The sequence below is a fragment of the Tamandua tetradactyla genome, chromosome Y, assembly GCF_023851605.1.
Source record: "Tamandua tetradactyla isolate mTamTet1 chromosome Y, mTamTet1.pri, whole genome shotgun sequence".
Classification (NCBI taxonomy): domain Eukaryota; kingdom Metazoa; phylum Chordata; class Mammalia; order Pilosa; family Myrmecophagidae; genus Tamandua; species Tamandua tetradactyla.
In genome coordinates, this window is record NC_135354.1 from 1496843 (window position 1) to 1521329 (window position 24487).

The following is a 24487-nucleotide window of genomic DNA, read 5'->3' on the forward strand; positions in this document are numbered from 1 at the left end:
GAGAAGACAATGAGACGAGATGAGATGATAAGATGTTGACATGAGATGTGGAAATGGGATGAGACAATGAGATGGGATGATGAGATGGAATGATAAGTTGAGACCAGACAATGAGTAGGGATGAGGAGATGAGATGACAAGATGAGCAGAGATGATGAGACAGGGAGATGAGACCAGATGACAAGATGGAAGATGAGAAGTGACGAGATGAGGAGTTGGCATGATGAGGCAGGATGATGAGATGAGATAAGATGACAAGATGAGATGAGATGAGATGATGAGATGAGATGATGATATGAGATGATGAGATGGGATGGGGAGACAGATGATGGGATGGGACAATGAGACAGGATGATGAGATGGGATGAAGAGATGAGATGGGACAATGAGATTGAATGATGAGATGAGATGTGATGATGAAACAAGACAAGATGACATGAGGAGATGAGACGAGGAAACAGGATGATGAGACAGATGACGAGACAGGTTGGCGAGTTGAGATGGGATGATAAGATGAAACTATGAGATGAGAACACGAGATGAGATGATGAGACGAGAAAACGAGATGAGACAACAACAAGAGACAGGGAGACGAGATGGGATGATGAGCTGGGATGACAAGGCAGGATGACAAGGTGAGTCGAGATGAAATGATGAGAAGGGATGAAGAGATGATGAGATGATGAGACTAGTTTACAATACAGGATGACTAGATGAGATGAGACAAAAAGAGACAGGGGAATGAGATGGGATGTTGAGCCAGGACAACAAGACAGCACAACAAGATGGGTCGAGATGATGAGAAGAAATTATATGATGAGACAAACAGATGATGAGATGATGAGATGGGACGATGAATCAGCACCACAAGATGTGGTGGGAGATGAGATGGGATGATGAGAGGAGATAAAATGATGAGATAAAATGACAAGAAAAGATGAAAAGATGATGAGCAGGATGACGAGATGAGACTAGATGATGAGACAGGGAGATGAGACAGGATGGCAAGATGGAAGATGAGAAGAGATGAGATGAGGAGATTGAATGATGAGAGAGGATGACAAGATGAGAGAAGATGACAAGATGAGATGAGATGAGATGGTGTGAAGTGATGACGATATGAGACGATGAGATGGGATGATGAGGCAGACGATGAGATGGGACAATGAGACAGGATGATGAGTGAGATGGGACGAAGAGATGAGAAGGGACAATGAGATGGAATGATGAGATGAGATGTGATGATGAAAGAAGACAAGATGGGATGATGAAATGAGACGATGAAACAGGATGAAAAGAAGGTATGATGGGATGACATGGGATGAGGAGATGAAACTATGAGATGAGAACACAAGACGAGATGATGAGACAAGATGATGATCGAGACAACAAGAAAAGACAGGGAGAGGAGATGGGATCATGAGCCAGGATGACAAGACGCGATGACAAGTTGAATCAAGATAATGAGATGAAATGATGAGAAGAGACGATGAGAGGATGAGAGGACGAGATGAGATGATGAAACGGGATGACAAGGTGAGATGACACGACGAGATGGGATGATGAGATGGAATGATGAGATGAAATGAGATGAGGAGAAGAAATGACAAGATGGGATGATGAGAAGGGATGATGAGATGAGATAAGATGAGGAGACAAGACAACGAGATGAGATGACAAGATGGTATGATCAGATGGATGACAAGATGGGATGATGAGATGAGACAAGGTGATGAGATGAGATAATGAGATGAGAAGGGATGACAAGATGATGAGATGAAAAAAGAAGACAAGACAGGATGATGAGATGTATGATGTGAAGGGATAATGAGATCAGACAGGCCTATGAGATGGGACAATGAGATGAGACGAGACAATGAGAGGACACTGAGACAGGATGATGAGATGACGAGAAGCCGAGATGAGAAAAGATGAGATGATGAGACAAGATAGTGGGATGAGACAGGAAGATGAGATGGGATGTCAAGATAGGATGACGAGATGAGAAGAGTTAATGAGATGGGATGATGAGAGGGGATGACGAGATGAGACAAGACAATGAGATGAGATGAGACAATGAATTGATGAGATGAGATGAGGAGATGACATGATGAGATGAGATGATGAGACTGAATGATGAGATGAGACTAGATGATTAGAAGGGATGATGAATGGTATGACAAGATGAGACGAGATGATGAGACAGTACAACAAGATGAGATGACGAGATGATGAGATAAGACAAGATGATAAGATGGGATGATGAGATGAGGAGAGATGACAAGATGGAAAGATGTGATGTGATGATGAATGAGATAAGAACAAGATGAAACGATGAGATGGGATGATGAGATGAGTGATGAGAAGAGACAATGAGATGGAAGAATAAGACAGGATGATGAGATGAGATGCCAAGACCAGACAACAATATAAGATGATGAGACAAGATGGTGGGATCAGACAGGGAGATGAGATGGGATGATGAGACAGGATGATGAGATCTGACAAAATGATGAGATGAGATGAGACTATTAGATGATGAGACAAAAAGAGGAGATGAAACGATGAGATGGGTTGATGAGACAGGATGACGAGATGAGATGAGATGATGAGATGGGACAATGAGATGAGAGGATGAGTAGGGACAACAAGATAGGATGATGAGATGGTACGACAAGAAGGGGTGATGAGATCCAATGAGATGATGAGATGGTATGAGATTAGACAACAAGATGAGATGACATGATGGGATGAAGAGACAATGACGAGACGGGACAAGAGGGGACAATGAAATGAGATGAGACAATGAAATAAATAATGAGATGGGATGAGGAGATGGGATGAGGAGACAGGAGGATGAGATGAAATGTGGTGATGAAATGAAATGAGATGACCAGATGGGACAATGAGATGAGATGAGATGATGAGACAGGGAGAAAAGATGGGATGACAAGAGAAGAAGATAAGAAAGGAGACGTGGAGATGGAATGATGAGATGGACAACTAGATGAGACGAAATGATGAGAGGAGGTGATGGCATGAGATGATGAGACAGGATGACGAGATGAGATGAGGCAATGAGATGGGAAGATGAGATGAGATGATGAGACACAATGAGAAAATGAGATGAGATGAAGAGAAGGGATGATGAGATGGATGATGAGACAGGATGACGAGATGAGGCAGGATGATGATATGAAACTATGACATGAAAAAACGAGATGAAGAGACAATAAGACCAGACTTTGAGATGAGACAGCAAGAAGAGATGAGATGAAGAGATGACAAGAAGAGTTGAGATGACAAAATTGGACAATGAGATGAGACAAGATGATGAGATGAAATTATGTGATGAGAGAAAGAAATGGTGAGATGTTAAGATGGGAAGACAAGTCAGGAGACGAGATGGGATGATGAGATGAGATGGTACGATGAGATGTGATGATGGGATGAGATGAGAAGTTAAGATAAAATGACAAGAAAAGATTGTAAGATGATGAGATGGGACGATGAGATAAGACTAGATGACGAGATGATGATGAGATGATGAGACCAAATGATAAGACAGGATGATGAGTTGAGCCGAGATGATGAGACAGGGAAACGAGATGGGATGAAAAGATGGAAGAGGAGAAGAGAAAACATGAGGAGATTGAATGATGAGACAGGATGACGAGATGAGACAAGATGACAAGATGAGATGTGATGAGATGATGAGATGAGACAATGATATGAGATGACAAACAGGATGATGAGATAGACGATGGTATGGGAAAATAAAAAATGATGATGAGACAGGGGGAAGAGATGAGATGGGACAAAGAGATGGAATGATGAGATGAGATGTTATGATGAAGCAAGAAAAGATGGAAGGACGAGATAAGACGATGGAACAGGATGATGAGATGGATGACGAGATGGTATGGTAGGCTGACATGGGACAATGAGATAAAACTGAGATGAGAACACATGATGAGATGATGAGATGAGACAATGAGATGAGACAACAAGAAGAGACAGGGAGACAAGATGGGATGATAAGCTGGGATGACAAGATGAGTCAAGATAATAAGATGAAATGATGAGAAGAGACAATGAGATAATGAGAAGAAAAGATGAGATGGCAAGACGGGATGATGAGATGGGATGATGAGATGAGAAGAGATGATGAGATGTGATGACGAGAGGGGATGATGATATGAGACAAGACAATGAGATGAGATGATGAGACAGAGATGAGATGAGGAGATGAGATGAGATGAAACAATGGGATGATGAGACAGAATGATGAGATGAGACCAGATGATGAGAAGGGACGATGAGATGGGATGACAAGATGAGATGAAATGATGAGATGGGACAATGAGATGAGATGAGATGATGAGATGACAAGATGAGACAAGATGATAAATGGGATGAAGAAATGAGAAGAGACAACTAAATGGGATGATGAGATATGATGATGAATGAGATGAGACAACAAGATGAAACAATGAGATGGGACGATGAGAAGGGATGTTGAGACAGGATGATGATGTGAGATGAGATGACAGGATGAAACGATGGGAAGATGAGACTGGACAATGAGACAAGACAATGAGAAGAGATAAGATGACAAGACAGGGAGATGAGATGGGCCGACAAGATGGGAAGATGAGAAGGAAAAAGACGAGGAGACAGAATACACAACATGGGAAAACAAAATGAGATGAGATGATGAGAAGAGATGATATGAGACCATAAGATGAGACAACATGAAGCAACGAGATGGGATGCTGAGATGGATGATGAGACAGGATGATGCGACAAGACGATGAGATGAGATGAGATGATGACATGAGATAAGATGAGACAATGATATGAGAGGAGAAGATGGGATGATGAGACAGTTGATGAGACAGGATGACAAGATAATGCAGGACAATGAGAGGAAACTATGAGATGAGATGATGAGATGATGAGACAAGACAATGAAACTAGATGGCCAGATGTGACAGGGAGATGAGACATGATGACAAGATGGGAAAACAAGATGAGATGAGATGATGAGATGACAAGACGAGATGAGATGACATGACGAGAAGAAAATATGAGAAAGAATGATGAGATGAGATGACAAGATGAAATGATTACATGAGACAGGGAGACGAGATGGGATGATGAGACAGGATGACCGGATGAGACGGGACAACGAGATGGGATGATGAGATTAGATGAGATAATGAGATGAAAGGATGAGATGAGATGAGGAATGAGAAGACGAGATGAGAGAGTATGACAAGTTGAGATGAGATGATGAGAAATGATAAAGAAATGAGAAGAATAGATGAGATGAAACTATGAGATTACTAGACAAGATGAGATGGCAAAACAGGATGATGAGATGAGATGAGAAAATGAGATGAAACTATGAAACAAGATAACATGATGACAAGACGATGAGTTGTGATGATGAGATGAGACTGTGAGACAAGACAGGGAGATGAGACAGGATGACAAGATGGGATGATGAGATGAGACGTCAAGATGGGGTGATGAGATGAGATGAGACGATGAGATGAAATCACAAGAATAGAGGACGAGAAGATGAGACAGGATGATGAGATGTGACTAGATGATGAGATGAGACAACGAGACTAGACAGGATAATGAGACAAGCACAGGAGATGAGATAAGATGACAAGATGAGACAAAATGAGACAATGAGATGGTTGAGGAGATGACATAAGATGAAGAGATAGGACGATGAGATGGGATGAAAAGATGAGATGCCAAGATGAGATGACAAGATAAGATGATGAGACAAGATATTGGGACGAGACAGGAAAACAAGATGGGATGATGAGACAGGATGACAAGATGAGATGAAACAATGAGATGAGATGAGACTATTAGACAATGAGACAAGATGAAGAGATGAAAAAATGAGAAGAGTTGATGAGACATGGCAATGAGATGAAATGAGATGACGAGATGGGACAATGAGATGAGACGATGAGTAGGGACAACAAGACAGAATGATGAGATGAGATGGGACGACAAGACATGGTGATGAGTTCCGAAGACATGATGAGATGGGATGAGATTAGAATACAAGATGAGATGATGTGACAGGATGAATAGATGATGACGAGATGGGATGAAGAGATGGGAAAATGAGATGAAATGAGATGACAAAGTAAATGGCAAGATGTGATGATGAGATGGAATGAGGAGATGGAACAAGGAGAAGAGGTGAAGTGACAAGAAGAAATGAGATGACGAGATGAGATGATGAGACAGGGAGTCAAGATGGGATGACAAGGGAGGAAGATGAGAAGAGAGGAGACGTGGAGGTGGAATGATGAGATGGGACAACGAGATGAGACAAAATGATGAGACGGGATGATGATATGAGATGATGAAACAGGATGATGAGACAGGATGGTGAGATGAAATGGGACAATGAGATGGGAAGATGAGATGATGAGACGAGACAAGAGGATATGATGACATGAGATGATGAGATGGGATGAGGAGATGGATGATGAGACAGGATTATGAAGTGAGATGGTCAATGAGACGGGATGACAAGATGAGATGATGAGATGAACCTACGAGATGAAAGAACGAGATGACGAGATGATGAGATGAGACTTTGAGATGAGACAGTGAGATGAGATGAGATGACGAAATTGGTTGATGAAACAGGATTATGAGATGAGATGCCAAGATGAGACAAAAAGATAAGATGATGAGCCAAGATGGTGGGACGAGACAGGGAGATGAGATGGAATAATGAGACAGGATGATGAGATGAGACAAAACAATGAGATGAGATGACTTTATTAGATAACCAGAAAAGACAAGGAGATGAAAGATGAGATGGGTTGATGAGACAGGACAACAAGATGAGATGAGATGACGAGAAGGGACAATGAGATGAGATGATGAGTAGGGACAACAAGACAAGATGGCAAGATGAGACGGGAGGACAAGACAGGGTGATGAGATCTGAAGACATGATGAGATTGGATGAGATTAGGCTAAAAGATGAGACAACGTTATAGGATGTATAGATGACTACAAGATGGGACAAAGAGATGGGACAATGAGATGAAATGAGATGAGACAATGAAATAAATGACAAGATGATGATGAGATGGGATGAGGAGACAGAAAAAAGAGAAGAGATGAGGCAATGAGATGAAACGAGATGACGAGATGAGACAAAGAGATGAGATGATGAGACAGGGAGACATGACGGGATGACAAAATGAGAAGATGAGAAGAGAGGAGACGTGGAGACATAATGATGAGATGGGACAACTAGATGAGATGAAATGATGAGATGAGAGGATGACACGAAACGATGAGACAGGATGATGACACAGGATGATGAGATGAGATGAGACAATGAGATGAGAGGATGAGATGAGATGATGAGATGAGAGAAGATGAAAGGATGAGATGAGATGATGAGATGAGACAAGATGAGATGATGAAGTGAGATGATGAGATGGGATGATGAGACAGATGATGAGACAGGAGGATGATTTGAGTCATCAATGAGATGGGATGACAAGATGAGATGTTGAGATGAAACTATAAGATGAAAGAACGAGATGGCGAGATGATGAGACGAGACTTTGAGATGAGACAGTGAGATGAGATGAGACGACGAGATGAGATGACAAGATGAGATGGGACAAAAAGATGATGAGATGAGATGAGAAGATGAGACAGGATGATGAGGTGGACAATGTGAAGAGACGATGAGATCAGACAGGCCTATGAGACGGGACAATGACATGAGATGAGATGATGAGAGGATGATGAGATGGGATGATGGGATGATGAGAAGCGGAGATGAGAAAAGGTGAGATGATGAGACAAGATGGTGGGTCAAGACAGGGAGACAAGATTGGATGTCGAGATGGGATGATGACATGAAAAGAGATGATGAGATGGGACAATGAGAGAGCATGATCAGATGAGACAAGACATTGAGATGAGATGAGATGATGAGGTGATGAAATGATATGAGGAGATGAGATGAGACAATGAGATGGGATGATGAGACAGAATGATGAGATGAGACCAGACAATGAGAAGAGATGATGAGATGGGATAACAAGATGAGATGAGATGATGAGAAGAGACAACGAGATGAGATGAGATGACAAGATGAGACAAGATGATAAGACAGGATGATGAGATGGGAAGAAATGACGACATGGAATGATGAGATGGGACGATGAATGAGATGAGACAGGATGATGATTTGAGATGTGACAACGAGATGAAACGACAAGATGAGATGGGAAAATGAGATGACACAATGAGATGAGACAAGATGACAAGACAGAGAGACAAGATGGGACAAAAAGATGGGAAGATGAGAAGAGACAAGATGAGGAGTCAGAACGACAACATAGGACAACAAGATGAGATGAGGTGATGAGAAGAGATGAGATGAGACCACTAAATGAGATGACAACATGAAACAATGAGACAGGACAATAAGGCGGACGATGAGACAGGATGATGAGACAAGACGATGAGATGAGATGAGGTGATGACATGAGACAAGATGAGATGATGAGAAGTGTGGATGAGATGGGATGATGAGACAGACATGAGATGGGATGAGAAGATGAGACAGGACAATGAGATGAAATTACAAGATGAGATTATGAGATGATGAGACAAGATGATGAGACTAGATGGCGAGATAAAACAGTGAGCTGAGAGGTGACAACAAGACAGAAAAACAAGAAGAGATGAGATGAGGGATGTGATTATGAAATGAGACAATGAGATGAGATGAGATGATGAGATGATCAGACGAGATGAAATGATGAGACGGAATGACGAGATGAGATGAGATGACGAGATTAAACTATTAGAAGGGTTGATGAGATGAGATGATGAAATGAAATGATGAGAAGAGACAGGGAGATGAGATGGGATGACAAGATGGGAAAACAAGATGAGATGGGAAAATGAGATGGGATGACGAGATCAGATGAGATGATGAAATGAAATGACAAAAATAGGGGATGAGCCAATGAGACGGGATGATAAGATGAGATAAGCCAATGAGATGAGAAGAGATGATGAGACAATGACATGAGATGTGGAGATGAGATGAGATGATGAGATCAGATGATGAGATGGAATGATGAAATGAGACCAGAAGATGAGAAGGAACAAAGAGAAAGGATGACAAGTTCAGCAGAGATGATGAGACAGGGAGATGAGAATGGATGACAAGACAGAAGACCAGAAGAGACAAGATGAGGAGATGAAATGATGGGAAAGGATGACGAGATGAGACAAATGAGAAGATGTGAACAGACAGGACAAAGAAACAACTCTACGTGACAAGACGAGATGACAAGAAGATGAGATGAGATGACAAGATGAAATGAGGAGATGAGACAATGAGACGGGGTGATGAGATGAGATGAGATGACAAGGTGAAAGAGCGAGATGAGACGAGATGATAAGCTGAGAAGAGATATATTAGATATATTAATTTTTTATTTTTCAATATAGTTAAAAATGTCATTAAATTATGAAAATTAAAGAAAATGACTAAATCAACTCTCAGCTTTCTACCTGCTGTTGAGAATTTGCCAAATGATTAGCACTGCATTAACTAGGGTAAAAACTGAAAAACTACAAGGGGTAGAAGACCCTTATTTGGATGAGTGTTAACATCTCTGCAATATTGAATTTCTCAAAACATGAATTTTACCCAATAATGGATGAGAGGAAAGAGGAGACAGGATGATGAGATGATGAGATGAAATGACAAGTAGAGAGAATGAGAGGATGAGACAGGATGATGAGATGAGACTAGACGATGAAATGAGATAATGAGACAAGACAGGATTATGAGATATGTGGAGGAGATGAGATAAGATGATGAGATGTTGAGATGAAATGAGACAATGAGACAGGATGGGGAGAAGAGATGAGATGATGAGATAGGATGATGAGACGGGATGATGAGAAGAGATGCCAAGAAAAGTCAACAAGACAAGATGATTAGACAAGATGGTGGGATGAGACAAGAAGACAATATGGGATGATGAGAGGATGATGAGGTGAGATGAAACAATGAGAGGAGATGAGACTACTAGACAAAGAGACAACATGAGGAGAAGAAATGATGAGATGGGTTGACGAGACAGGATGACGAGATTAGATGAGATGTTGAGATGGGACAATAAGATGAGACAGTGAGTAGGGACTACAAGACAGGACGACAGGATGAGATTGTACAACAAGATGGGGCGATGAGATCAGATGAAATGATGAGATGGGACAAGATAAGACAACAAGATGAGACAATTTGATAGGATGAAGGGAAGATGAAGAGATTGGATGAAAAGACAGGAAATGAGATGAGATGACAAAATAAATGACAAGATGGGGAGGTGAGATGTGATGAGGAGACAGGATGATGAGATGAGGCAATGAGATGAAACGAGATGATGAGATCGGATGATGAGATGGGATAATGAGATGGATGATGAGACAGGACAAGGTGAGATGGGTGATGAGATGGTGCAATGAGAATGGATGACATGAGACGGGATGATGAGATTAAACTATGATATGAAAGAATGACATGATGAGATGAGACTTTGAGATGAGACAGGAAGAAGAGATGAGACAACGAGATGAGATAAGATGTAGACATGAGACAAGATGAGACGACGTGATGAGAGGATGAGATGAGATGATGAGACAGATGATGGTATGGGATGACAAGATGAGTCAGGACAATGAGATGAAACTATGAGATGAGATGATGAGATGATGAGACAAGAAGATGAGACTAGATGGCAAGATGAGACAGGAAGATGAGACGTGATGACAAGATGGGAAAAGAGGAAGAAATGAGATGAGGAGATTTGACAATGAGACAAGACAGCGAGATGAGATGAGACAATGAGATGATGAGATGAGACGAGATGAAGAGATGAAACTATGAGAAGAGAAGATGAGATGAGATGATGAGATGAAACGTTGAGATGAGACAGGGAGACGAGATGGGAAAATGAGGTGGTATGAAAAAATGAGATGGGAAAATGAGATGGGATACCGAGACTAGATGAGATAATGAGATGAAATCATGAGATGAGGAGAAAAGAAGATGAGACAAGACAGTATGATGAGTTGAGATGAGACGATGAGATGTGATAAAGAGATGAGAAGACAAGATGAGATGAGCCTATGAGATGATGAAAGGAGACATATTAACAAGACAGGATGATGAGATGAGATGACACAATGAGACAAAACTATGAGACAAGATTACAAGTTGACAAGATGATGAGATGAGAGGATGAGGTGGGGCAATTAGTTGAGACTGTGAGTTGAGACAGGATGACAAGACAGGATGATGAGGTGAGACAAGATGAGGAGATGGGATAAGAGATGAGATGGGACGATGAGATGAAATGACAATAATAGGGGATGGACCAACAAGACAAGATGATGAGATGAGACCAGATAATGAGATGAGATGAAATGACAAGACGGGACAACAACAAGAGACAGGGAGACGAGATGAGATTATGAGCCGGGACAACAAGATGGGACCACAAGATGAGTCAAGATGACAAGATGAAATAATGAGAAGAGAAGATGAGATGATGAGATGATGAGACGAGTTGATGAGACTGGACAGCGAGATGAGATGAGACGAGATGAAACTATGAAACGGGATGACAAGATGATGAGTCTACGAGATGATTTGATGAGGTGGTGTGATGAGATGAGACTGTGAGAAGAGACAGGGAGATGAGACAGGATGACAGGTTGGGATGATGAGACGAGACAAGATGATGAGATGGGATGATGAGATGAGATGAGACAATGAGATTAAATGACAAAAATAGGGGATGAGGCGACGAGACGACATGACGAGATGAGACAAGATGAGATGATGCGACTAGTCAGGACAAAGACACAAGTCAACAAGATGACATGAAATGATGAGATGACAAGATCAAATGAGGAGATGAGATGACGAGATGGGATGAGGCCATGAGATGAGATGAAGAGGTGACAGGATGAGATGAGGCAAGATGATGAGAAAAGATGAAATATATTTGATATATTATATTCTCATTTTTCAATGTAGTGAAAAATGTCATTAAAATTGCAGAAATTACAGAAAATGAATAAATCAACTCTCAGCTTTCTACCTCAAGTTGAGAATTTGCCAAATGATTGGCACTGCATTGACTGGGGTCAAAACTGAAGAACTACAAGGGGTAACAGACCCTTCTTTGGAGGAGAGTTAACATCTCTGCAATACCGAATTTTCCATTTTATGAATTAAACCAAATAATGGATGAGAGGGAAGACGAGATGGGGTGATGAGATGAGATGAGATGATGAGATGAAATGACAAGAATAGAGGACAAGAGGATCAGACAGGATGACAATATGAGATGAGAAGATGAGATGAGACAATGAGACTAGACAGGATGATGAGAAATGTGGAGAAGATGAGATAAAATAATGAGATGATGAGACAAAATGAGGCAATGAGATGGGATGAGGAGATGAGAAGAGATCACGAGATGGGACGATGAGAAGCGATCATGAGACAAGACGCTGAGATGAGAAAACAAGATAAGATGATGAGACAAGACAGTGGGATGAGACAGGAAGACGAGATGGGATGATGAGACAGGATGATGGGAAGAGACAAGAGGAGGAGATGGAATGATGAGAAAGGATGATGAGATGAGACAAGACAGCAAGATGAGATGAGATGATGTGAATAGATGACGATATGAGACAATGAGACAGGACAATGAGATGGATGATGGGATGAGACAATGAGACAAGATGTTGAGACGGGATGAAGAGATGAGATGGGACAAGTGGAATGAGATCAGAAGTGACAATGAAACAAGACAAGATGGGACAACAAGATGAGACGATGAGACAGGATGACGAGACAGGATGGTGGGATGAGATGGGACGATGAGATGAAACTATGAGATGAGAACACAAGAAGAGATGATGAGATGAGACAATGAGATGAGACAAAAGGAGAGAAAGGGAGACGACATGGGATGATGAGCTGCAACGAGAAGATGAGACAAGATAATGAGATGAAATGATGAGAAGAGATGATGAGATGATGAGATGAAGAGATGAGATGACAAGATGGGATGATGAGATGGATAATAAGATGTGATGACAAGATGAGAAAAGGTGACAAGATGAGATGACCAGATAAGATAGGACAACAAGATGATGAGATGAGACAAAGAAGATGAGACAAGATGACGAGATGGATGATGTGAAGGGATGATGAGACCAGACAGGTCTATGAGGAGGGACAATGAGATGAGATGATGAGAGGATGATGAGATGGGATGAAGAGAAGATGAGAAGCCAAGAGGAGAAAAGACGAGATGATGAGACAAAATGGTGGGACGAGACAGGGAGATGAGGTGGCATGTCGAGATGGGATGATGAGATGGGATGATGAGATTAGATGAGATAATGAGATGAAATGACGAGATGAAATGAGGAGATGAGAAGACGAGATGAGACAGTATGATGAGTTGTGATGAGACAATGAGACGTGATGTAGTGATGAGAAGATGAGATGAGATGAGACTATGAGATGCTGAGACGAGATGAGATGCAAGGACAGGATGATGAGATGAGACGAGGCTGTGAGAAAAAACTATGAGACAGGATGATAAGATGATGAGATGACAAGATGAGATGATGAGGTGGGGTGATGAGATAAATGGGACTGTGAAACGAAACAGGGAGATGAGACAGGATGACAAGGGAGGAAGATAAGAAGGGAGGAGACATGGTGATGGAAAAATGAGACGGAACAACTAGATGAGACAAAATGATGAGACAAGAAGATGACATGAGATGACAAGACAGGATGATGAGACAGGATGATGAGATGAGATGAGTCAATGAGATGGGAAGATGAGATGAGATGATGAGATGAGAAAAGATGAGACAATGAGATGAAACAATGAGGGGATGATGAGACGTATGATGAGACAGGACAACGAGGTGAAATAGGCAATGAGACAGGACAATGAAATGGTATGACAAGATGAGGCAGGATGATGAGATGAAACTATGAGATGAAAGAATGTGATGATGACATGATGAAACGAGACTTTGAGATGAGCTGAGATGATGAGATGAGGAGATGTGTCGAGATGACAAGACGGAACAATGAGATGAAACAAGGTGATGAGACGTAATTACATGATGAGATGAAAAGATGATGAGACGATGAGACGGGATGAAGAGTTGGCATGACAAGATGAGGCAGGAGATGATATTGGATGATGAGATGAGACGGGACGATGAGAAGGGATGAGGAGAGGAGATGAGATGATGAGATAAAATGACAAGAAAATATGACAAGATGGTGAGATGGGACAACAAGATGAAGCAATATGATGAGATGAAATGACTAGATGATGAGACCGAATGATGAGATGAGACAACGAGAGGAGCCAAGATGATGAGACAGGGAGACGAGATGAGATGACAAGATGGAGAACAGAAGAGATGAGATAAGGAGATGGAGTGACCAGACAGGATGATGAAATGAGACAAGATGACAAAATGAGATGAGATGAGATGATGAGATGAGAAAATGATATGTGACAATAAGACAGAACAATGAGATGGATGATGGGATGGGACAATGAGACAGGATGATGGGACAGGATGAAGAGTACAGATGTGACAGTGAGATGAAATGATGAGATGATATGTGACGATGAAATAAGACAAGATGGGACAATGAGATGAGATGATGAAACAGGATGATGAGACGGATGATGAGAAGGGCCAATGGACTGACATGGGATGATGAGAAGAAACTATGAGATGAGAATACGAGATGAAATGATGAGATGAGATGATGAGATGAGACAACAAGAGAAAGGGAGATGAGATGGGATGATGAGGAGGGACGACAAGATTGGACAACAAGATGAGTTGAGATGATGAGATGAAATGATGAGAAGAGATGAGATGAGATGACAAGACGAGTTGATGAAATGGGATGACAAGATGAGAAGGGATGAAGAATTTGGATGATGAGATGGGTCGATGAGCAGAAATGAGATGAGGAGATGAAATGAGATGGGATGATGAGACGGGATGACGAGATGAGAAAAGATGATGAGACAAGGTGACGAGATGAGATGACGAGATGAGATGGGAAAATAAGGTAACAACATGAGATGAGAAGATGAAACGGGATGTGACGGACAAGTGAAGGGAAGACGAAATCAGACAGGTCTATAAGATGGGACAATGAGATGAGATGAGAGGATGAGAGGACGATGAGTTGGGATGATGAGATGATGAGATACCGAGATGAGAAAAGATGAGATGAAACAAGATGTTGGGACAAGATGGTGAGGGGAGACAGATAGATGAGATGTGACAACAAGATGGGGAAACAAGAAGAGATGAGATGAGGAGATGTGATGATGAAATGAGACAATGCAATGAGATGATGAGATGAGATGAGATGACAAGAGGGGATGATGAGATGAGATGAGATGATGAGATGAAACTATGAGATGAGACAGGGAGATGAGGTGGGACAACCAGATGGATGACAAGATGAGATGGAAAAATGAGATGAGATGATGAGATTAGATGAGATAATGAGATGAAAATATGAGATGAGATGAGGAGATGAGATGAGAGAGTATGACGAATTGAGATGAGATGATGAGACATGACATAGAGATGGGAAGACGAGATGAGATGAGACTATGAGTTGACGAGACGAGACGAGATGCAAAGACAAGATGACAAGATGAGATGAAACAATAAGATGAAACTATGTGATGGGATGATAAGTTGACAAGATGACAGGATGAGACAATGAGGTGGGTCGATGAGCTGAGACTGTGCGATGAGACAGGAAGATGAGAGAGGATGAAAAGAGAGGAAAATGAAAAGTGAGGTGACGGGTGATGGAACAACGAGATGGAACAGCTAGATGAGACGAAATGATGAGATGAGAAGATGACATGAGATCACAAGACAGGATGATGAGACAGGATGATGAGATGAGATGAGACAATGAGATCAGAAGATGAGATGAGATGAAGAGATGAGACAAGATGAGATGACGAGATGAGATGATGAGATGGGATGAAGAGAGGGGACGATGAATGATATGAGACAACAAGATGAAATGATAAGACAGGATGATGATTTGAAATGAGATGACAAGAATAAATGACAAGAATACAAGGTGGGACAATGAGACAAATAATGAGATGAGACCGGATGATAAGACAGGGAGATGAGATGGATGACAATATGGGAAGATGAAAAGAGACAAGACAGGGACTCAGAATGGTGACATGGGACAACGAGATGAGACGAGATGATGAGAACAGACAAGATGAGACCACAAGACGAGACAACAACCTGAAACAATGATATGGGCTGGTGAGATGGACAATGAGACAGGATGATGTGACAAGACGATTAGATGAGATGAGATGATGACATAAAACAAGATGAGATGATGAGATGAGAGGATGAGATGGGATGATGAGACAGATGAAGAGATGGGATGACAAGATGAGATGGAAAAATGAGATAAAGCTATGAGATGAGATGATGAGACAATATGATGAGACTAGATGGTGAGATGAGACAGGGAGATGAAACATGATGACAAGATGGGAAAACAAGAAGAGATGAGACGAGGAGATGTGACGGTGAGAGGAGATTGGATGAAGAGATGAGGAGATGAGACGAGATGACAAGACAGGATGATGAAATCAGATGAGATGACGAGATGAAACTAAGAGAAGGGATGATGAGATAAGATGACGAGATAAAACAATGAGACAAGAAAGGGAGATGAGATGGGACAATGAGACTGGATGACAAGAGGAGATGTAACAATGAGATGGGATGACGAGATTAGGTGTGATAATGAGATGAAACAATGAGATGAGATGAGGAGATGAGAAGCCGAGATGAGACAATATGACGAGTTGAGATGAGATGATGAGACATGATGAAGAGATGAGAAGACGAGATGAGATGTGCCTATGAGATGACAAGACGAGATGAGATGACAAGACAGGATGATGAGATGAGAGGAGACAATAAGATGAAACTATGGGATGGGATGACAAGATGATGAGATGGTGAGATGAGATGATGAGGTGGGGTGATGAGATGAGACTGTGAGTTGAGACAGGATGACAAGACGGAATGATGAGGTGAGACAAGATGATGAGATGGGGTGATGAAATGAGATGAGATGATGAGATGAAATGACAAAAATAGGGGATTAGAAAACAAGATGGGATGACAAGATGAGACAAGACAATGAAATGAGATGAGATGATGAGAGGATAAGATGAGATGTGGAAATGAGATTAGATGATGAGATGGGATGGTGAGATGGAATGATGAGCTTAGACCAGATGATGAGAAGGGATGAAGAGATGAGATGACAAGATGAGCAGAGATGATGAGGCAGGGAGATGAGAATGGATGACAAGATGGAAGATGAGAAGACACGAGATGAGGAGATGGAATGATGAGACAGGATGATGAGATAAGACAAGATGACAAGAAGAGATGAGATGAGCCAATGAGATGAGATGATGATATGAGAAAATGAGATGGGACAGTGAGACGGACAATGGGATGGGAAAACAAGACAGGATGATGAAACAGGATGAAGAGATGAGGCAGTAGAATGAGATGGAATGAGGAGAAGATATGTGTCAATGAAACAGGACAAGATGGGATGACGAGATGAGATGATGAAACAGAATGAAGAGACAGGATGATTAGTTGAGATGGGATGATGAGATGAAACTATGAGATGAGAACATGAGACAAGATGAGGAGATGAGATGAGAAAACAAGAAGAGACAGACAGACAAGTTGGGATGATGAGCAAGGACGACATGAAAGGACGACAAGATGATTTGAGTTGATGACATGAAATGATGAGAAGAGATGATGACATGATGAGACAAGATGAGGAGAGAAATCATGAGATGGGTTGATGAGACAGGATGACGAGATTAGATGAGGCATCGAGATGGGACAATGAGATGAGACAGTGAATAGGGACTACAAGACAGGATGACGGGATGAGATGGGACAACAAGACGGGGTGATGAGATCAGATGAGATGACAAGATGGGACAAGATAAGACTACAGGATGAGACAATGGATTGGGATGAAGGGAAGACGAAGAGATTGGATAATGAGACAGGACAATGAGATGAAATGAAATAAATGATGAGATGGGATGAGGAGACAGGATGATGAGATGAGGCGATGAGATGAAATGAGATGACAAGATGGGATGATGAAATGGGATGATGAGATGGATGATGAGACAGGACAACCAGGTGAGATGTGCGATAAGATGGGCCGATGAGAAGGGATGACATGAGACGGGATGATGAGATTAAACTACAAGATGAAAGAATGACATGACGAGATGAGACTTTGAGATGAGACAGCGAGAAGAGAGGAGATGATGAGATGAGATAAGATGTAGACATGAGACAAAATGAGACAATGTGATGAGAGGATGAGATGGGACGATGAGACAGACGATGAGATGGGATGACAAGATGAGTCGGGACAATGAGATGAAACTATGAGATGAGATGATGAGATGATGAGAAAAGATGAGACTAGATGGTGAGATGAGACAGGGAGATGAGACATGATGACAAGACCGGAAAAGAGGAAGAGATGAGATGAGGAGATTTGACAATGAGACAAGACAACGAGATGAGATGAGACAACGAGATAATGAGAAGAGACGAGATGACAAGATGGGATGACGAGATGAGACGAGATGAAGAGATGAAACTATGAGAAGAGATGATGAGACGAGATGATGAGATGAAATGATGAGATGAGACAGGGAGACGAGATGGGAAAATGAGGCGGTATGAAAAGATGAGATGGGAAAACAAGATGGGATATCAAGATTAGATGAGATAATGAGATGAAATCATAAGATGAGGAGATGAGAAGATGAAACAAGGAAGTATGATGAGTTGAGATGAGACAATGAGATGTGATAAAGAGATGAGAAGACAAGATGAGATGAGCCTATGAGATGAGAAGAGACATATTAACAAGACAGGATGATGAGATGAAATGACACAATGAGATGAAACTATGAGAGAAGATGACAAGATGAGGAGATGACGAGATGAGAGGTTGAGGTGAGGCAATTAGATGAGACTGTGAGTTGAGACAGGATGACAAGATGGGATGATGAGGTGAGACAAGACGAGGAGATGGAATAAAGATGAGATGGGACAATGAGATGAAATGACAAAAATAGGGGATGAGCCAACAAGATGGGATGACAAGATGAGACCAGATAATGAGATGAGACGAGATGACAAGACGAGACAACAACAAGAGACAGGGAGACAAGATGGGATTATGAGCTGGGACAAGATGGGACCACAAGATGAGACGAGATGATGAGATGAAATAATGAGAAGAGACAATGAGATGATGAGATGATGAGATGAGTTGATGAGACCGGATGGCAAGATGAGATGAGACAATGAGATGAAACTATGAAACGAGATGACAAGATGATGAGTCTACGAGATGATTTGATGAGGTGGTGTGATGAGATGAGACTGTGAGACGAGACAGGGAGATGAGACAGGATGACAGGTTGGGATGATGAGATGAGACAAGATGATGAGATGGGATGAAGAGATGAGATGAGATGATGAGATGAAATGACAAAAATAGGGGGTGAGTCGACAAGGCGACATGAGATGAGATGAGATGAGATGATGCGACCAGTCAGGACAAAGACACAAGTCAACAAGATGACATGAAATGATGAGATGACAAGATCAAATGAGGAGATGAGATGACGAGATGGGATGAGGCCATGAGATGAGATGAAGAGGTGACAGGATGAGATGAGGCAAGATGACGAGACAAGATGAAATATATTTGATATATTATATTTTCATTTATCAATGTAGTGAAAATGTCTTTAAAATTACAGAAATTACAGAAAATGAATACATCAATTCTCAGCATTCTACCTCCAGTTGAGAATTTGCCAAATGATTGGTACTGTATTGACTGGGGTCAAAACTGAAAAACTACAAGGGGCAATAGACCCTTCTTTGGAGGGGAGTTAACTTATCTACAATACTGAATTTTCCATTTCATGAATTCAACCAAATAATGGATGAGAGGGAAGATGAGACAGGGTGATGAGATGAGATGAGATGATGAGATGAAATGACAAGAATAGAGGACGAGAGGATGAGACAGGATGATGATATGAGATGAGATGAAGAGATGAGACAGTGAGACTAGACAGGATGATGAGAAAAGTGGAGGAGATGAGATAAGATGATGAGATGATGAGACAAAATGAGGCAATAGGCAATGGGACGGGATGAGGAGATGAGAAGAGATCACAAGATGGGATGATGAGAAGGGATCATGTGTCAAGATGCCGAGATGAGAAAACAAGATAGGATGATTAGACAAGACAGTGGGATGAGCCAGGAAGACGAGATGAGATGATGAGACAGGATGATGAGAAGAGAGAAGAGGAGGAGATGGAATGATGAGAAAGGATGATGAGATGAGACAAGACAGCAAGATGAGATGAGATGATGTAAATAGATGACGATATGAGACAATGAGACAGGACAATGAGAAGGATGATGGGATGAGATAATGAGACAAGATGTTGAGATGGGATGAAGAGATGAGATGGGACAACAGGTGGAATGATGAGATCAGAAGTGATAATGAAAGAAGACAAGATGGGACAACAAGATGAGACAATGAAACAGGATGACGAGACGGGATGGTGGATTGAGATGGGACAATGAGATGAAACTGTGAGATGAGAGGAGATGATGAGATGACACAATGAGATGAGACAACAAGAAGAGAAAGGGAGATGAGATGGGATGATGAGCTGCATCGAGAAGATGAGACAAGATAATGAGATGAAATGATGAGAAGAGATGAGATGATAATAGATGAGATGATGAGACTGGATGACAAGATGAGATGAGATGATCAGATGGGATGATGAGATCGGATGATGAGATGAAATGAAACAAGGAGACGAAATGATGAGATGGATGGCATAACAGAATGATGAGAAGAGAAAAGATGAGGAGACAACATGACAAGATGAAATGATGAGATGGGATCATGAGTTGGATGACAAGATGGGATGATGAGATGAGACAAGGTGACGAGATGAGATGACGAGATGAGATGGGATGATAAGACAGTACAACGAGATGAGACAGGAAGACAAGATGGGGTGATGAGATCCAATGAGGTGATGAGATGGGATGATATTAGACTACAAGGTGAGATGACATGAGGGGATGAAGAGACAACAATGTGATGGGATGAGACAGGAAATGAGATGAGATATGATGATGAAACAAATGAGAAGATGGGATCATGAGATGGGATGTGGAGACTGGACAATGAGATGGGATGTGGCAATGAGATGAAACGAGATAGTGAGATTCAACGATGAGATGATATGATATGACCAGAAAGGGAGACATGACTGGATGACAAGAGAGGAAAATGATAAGAGAGGAGATGTGAAGATGGAACGAGGACGGGACAACTAGATGAGATGAAATGATGAGACGAGATGATGACATGAGATGACGAGTAAGGATGATGAGACAGGATGATGAGGTGAGATGAGACAATGAGATGAGATGATGAGACATGATAAGATGGGATGATGACATGAGATGATGAGATGGGATGATGAGACGGATGATGAGACAGGGCAATGAGGTGCAAAGGGCAATGAAATGGAAAAATGAGATGGGATGACAAGATGAGATTGGATGATGAGATTAAATTAAAAGATGAAGGAACAAGATGATGAGATGAAGAGATGAAACTTTGAGATGAGACAGTGAAATGAGATGGGACAACAGGATGACAAGACGAGTTGAGATGACAAGATAGGACAACGAGATTAGACGAGATGATGAGATGAAATTATGTGATGAGATGATGAGATGATGAGACGATGAGATGGGATGATGAGTCGACAGGACAAGACGAGGTGGTAGATGAGATCGGATGATGAGATGAGACAGAAAAGTGAGACAGGATGATGAGAGGAGATGAGATGATGAGATAAAATGAAAAAGAAAAGATGAAAAGATGAGGACATGGGATGACGAGGTGAGACAAGATGAAGAGAAGAAATGACAGGATGATGAGACCGAATGATGAGACCAGATGACAAGAAGAGCCAAGATGATGAGACAGCGATATGAGATGGGTTGACAAAATGGAAGTCGAGAAGACATGAGATGAGGAGATGGAATGATGAGACAGGATGATGAGATGAGACAGGATGACAAGAAGAGATGAGACGAGACAATGAGATGAGATGACGATAGGAGACAATGAGGTGGAACAGTGAGACGGACAATGGGATGGGAGAAGACAGGATGATGAGACAGGATGAAGAGATGAGGCAGTACAATGAGATGGACTGATGAGAAGAAATGTAGCGATGAAACAAGACAAGATGGGATGACGAGATGAGATGTTGAAACAGGATGAAGAGATGGGATGATCAGTTGAGATGGGACAATGAGATGAATCTATTAGATGAGAACATGAGATGATATGATGAGACGAGATGAGATGAGAAAGCAAGAAGAGACAAGGAGACAAGATGGGATAATGAGATGGGATGATAACACGGGATGACAAGATGAGTCAAGATAACAAGATGAAATGATGAGGAGAGACAATGAGATAATGAGGTGAGATGATAAGACAGGATGACAAGATGAAATGAGATGATGAGATGGAATGATGAGATGGGACGATGAGATGAACCAAGACGAGGAGATTAAAAGACGAGATGTGAGGATGAGATGGGATGACCAGATGAGACAAGAAGAGGAGACAAGACAACGAGATAAGATGACAAGATGGGATGCGGAGTTGGATGAAAAGATGGAACAACGAAATGAGACAAGGTGATGAGATGAGTTGAGATGAGATGGGACGACAAGATGAGGAGATGAGAAGAGAAGAAAAGATGGGATGATGAGATGGATGATGTGAAGGGACTATGAGATCAGACGGGCCTATGAGATGGGACAATGAGATGAGAGGCGATGATGAGAGGATGATGAGATGGAATGATGAGATGACAAGAAGCTGAGATGAGAAAAGAAGAGATGATGAGACAAGACGGTGGGATGAGACAGGGAGACAAGATAGGATGTTGAGATGGGATGACGAGATGAGAAGAGTTGATGAGAAGGGACGATGAGAGGGGATGATGAGATAAGACATGACAATGAGATGAGATGAGAAGATGAGATGATGAGATGAGATGAGGAGATGAGATGAGATGATGTTATGAGAAGATGAGACATGATAGTGAGATGGACAATGGGATGAGAAAATGAGACAGGATGATGAGATGGGATGAAGAGATGAGATGGAACAACGAGATGGAATGACAAGATGGGATGTGATGATGAAACCAGACAAGATGGTCTGAGAAGATTAGATGATGAAACAGGATGACAAGGTGAAAGACGAGATGGGAGGGTGGGCTGACAGGGAAAATGAGATGAAACTATGAGATGAGAACACGAGATGAGATGATGAGATGAGACAATGAGTTGAGATAACAAGAAGAGACAGAGAGATGAATTGGGATAATGAGCAAGGACGACATGACAAGACGACAAGATGAGTCAAGTTGATGACATGAAATGATGAGAAGAGATGATGAGATGATGAGATGATGAGACAAGATGAGGAGAAGAAATCATGAGATGGGTTGACGAGACAGGATGATGAGAGTAGATGAGACATCAAGATGGGACAATGAGATGAGACAGTGAGTAGGGACTACAGGAAAGGATGATGGGATGAGATGGGACAACAAGACAGGGTGATGAGATCGGATGAGATGAAGAGATGGGACAAGATAAGACTACAAGATGAGACAATGTGATGGGATGAAGGGAAGATGAAGAGACTGGATGATGAGACAGAACAATGAGATGAGATGAGATGATGAAATAAATGACGAGATGGGATTGTGAGATGGGATGAGGAGACAGGATGATGAGATGAGATGAGACAGTGAGATGGGAAGATGAGATGAGATGATGAAATGAGAAAAGATGAGATGATGAGATGAAATAATGAGATGGGATGATGAGAATTATGATGAGACAGGACAACGAGGTGTAATAGGCAATGAGACAGGACAATGAAATGGTATGACAAGATGAGACAGGATGATGAGATAAACCTATGAGATGAAAGAACGAGATAATGAGATGATGAGATGAGACTTTGAGATGAGCTGAGATGATGAGCTGAGGAGATGTGTTGAGATGACAAGATGGAACAATGAGA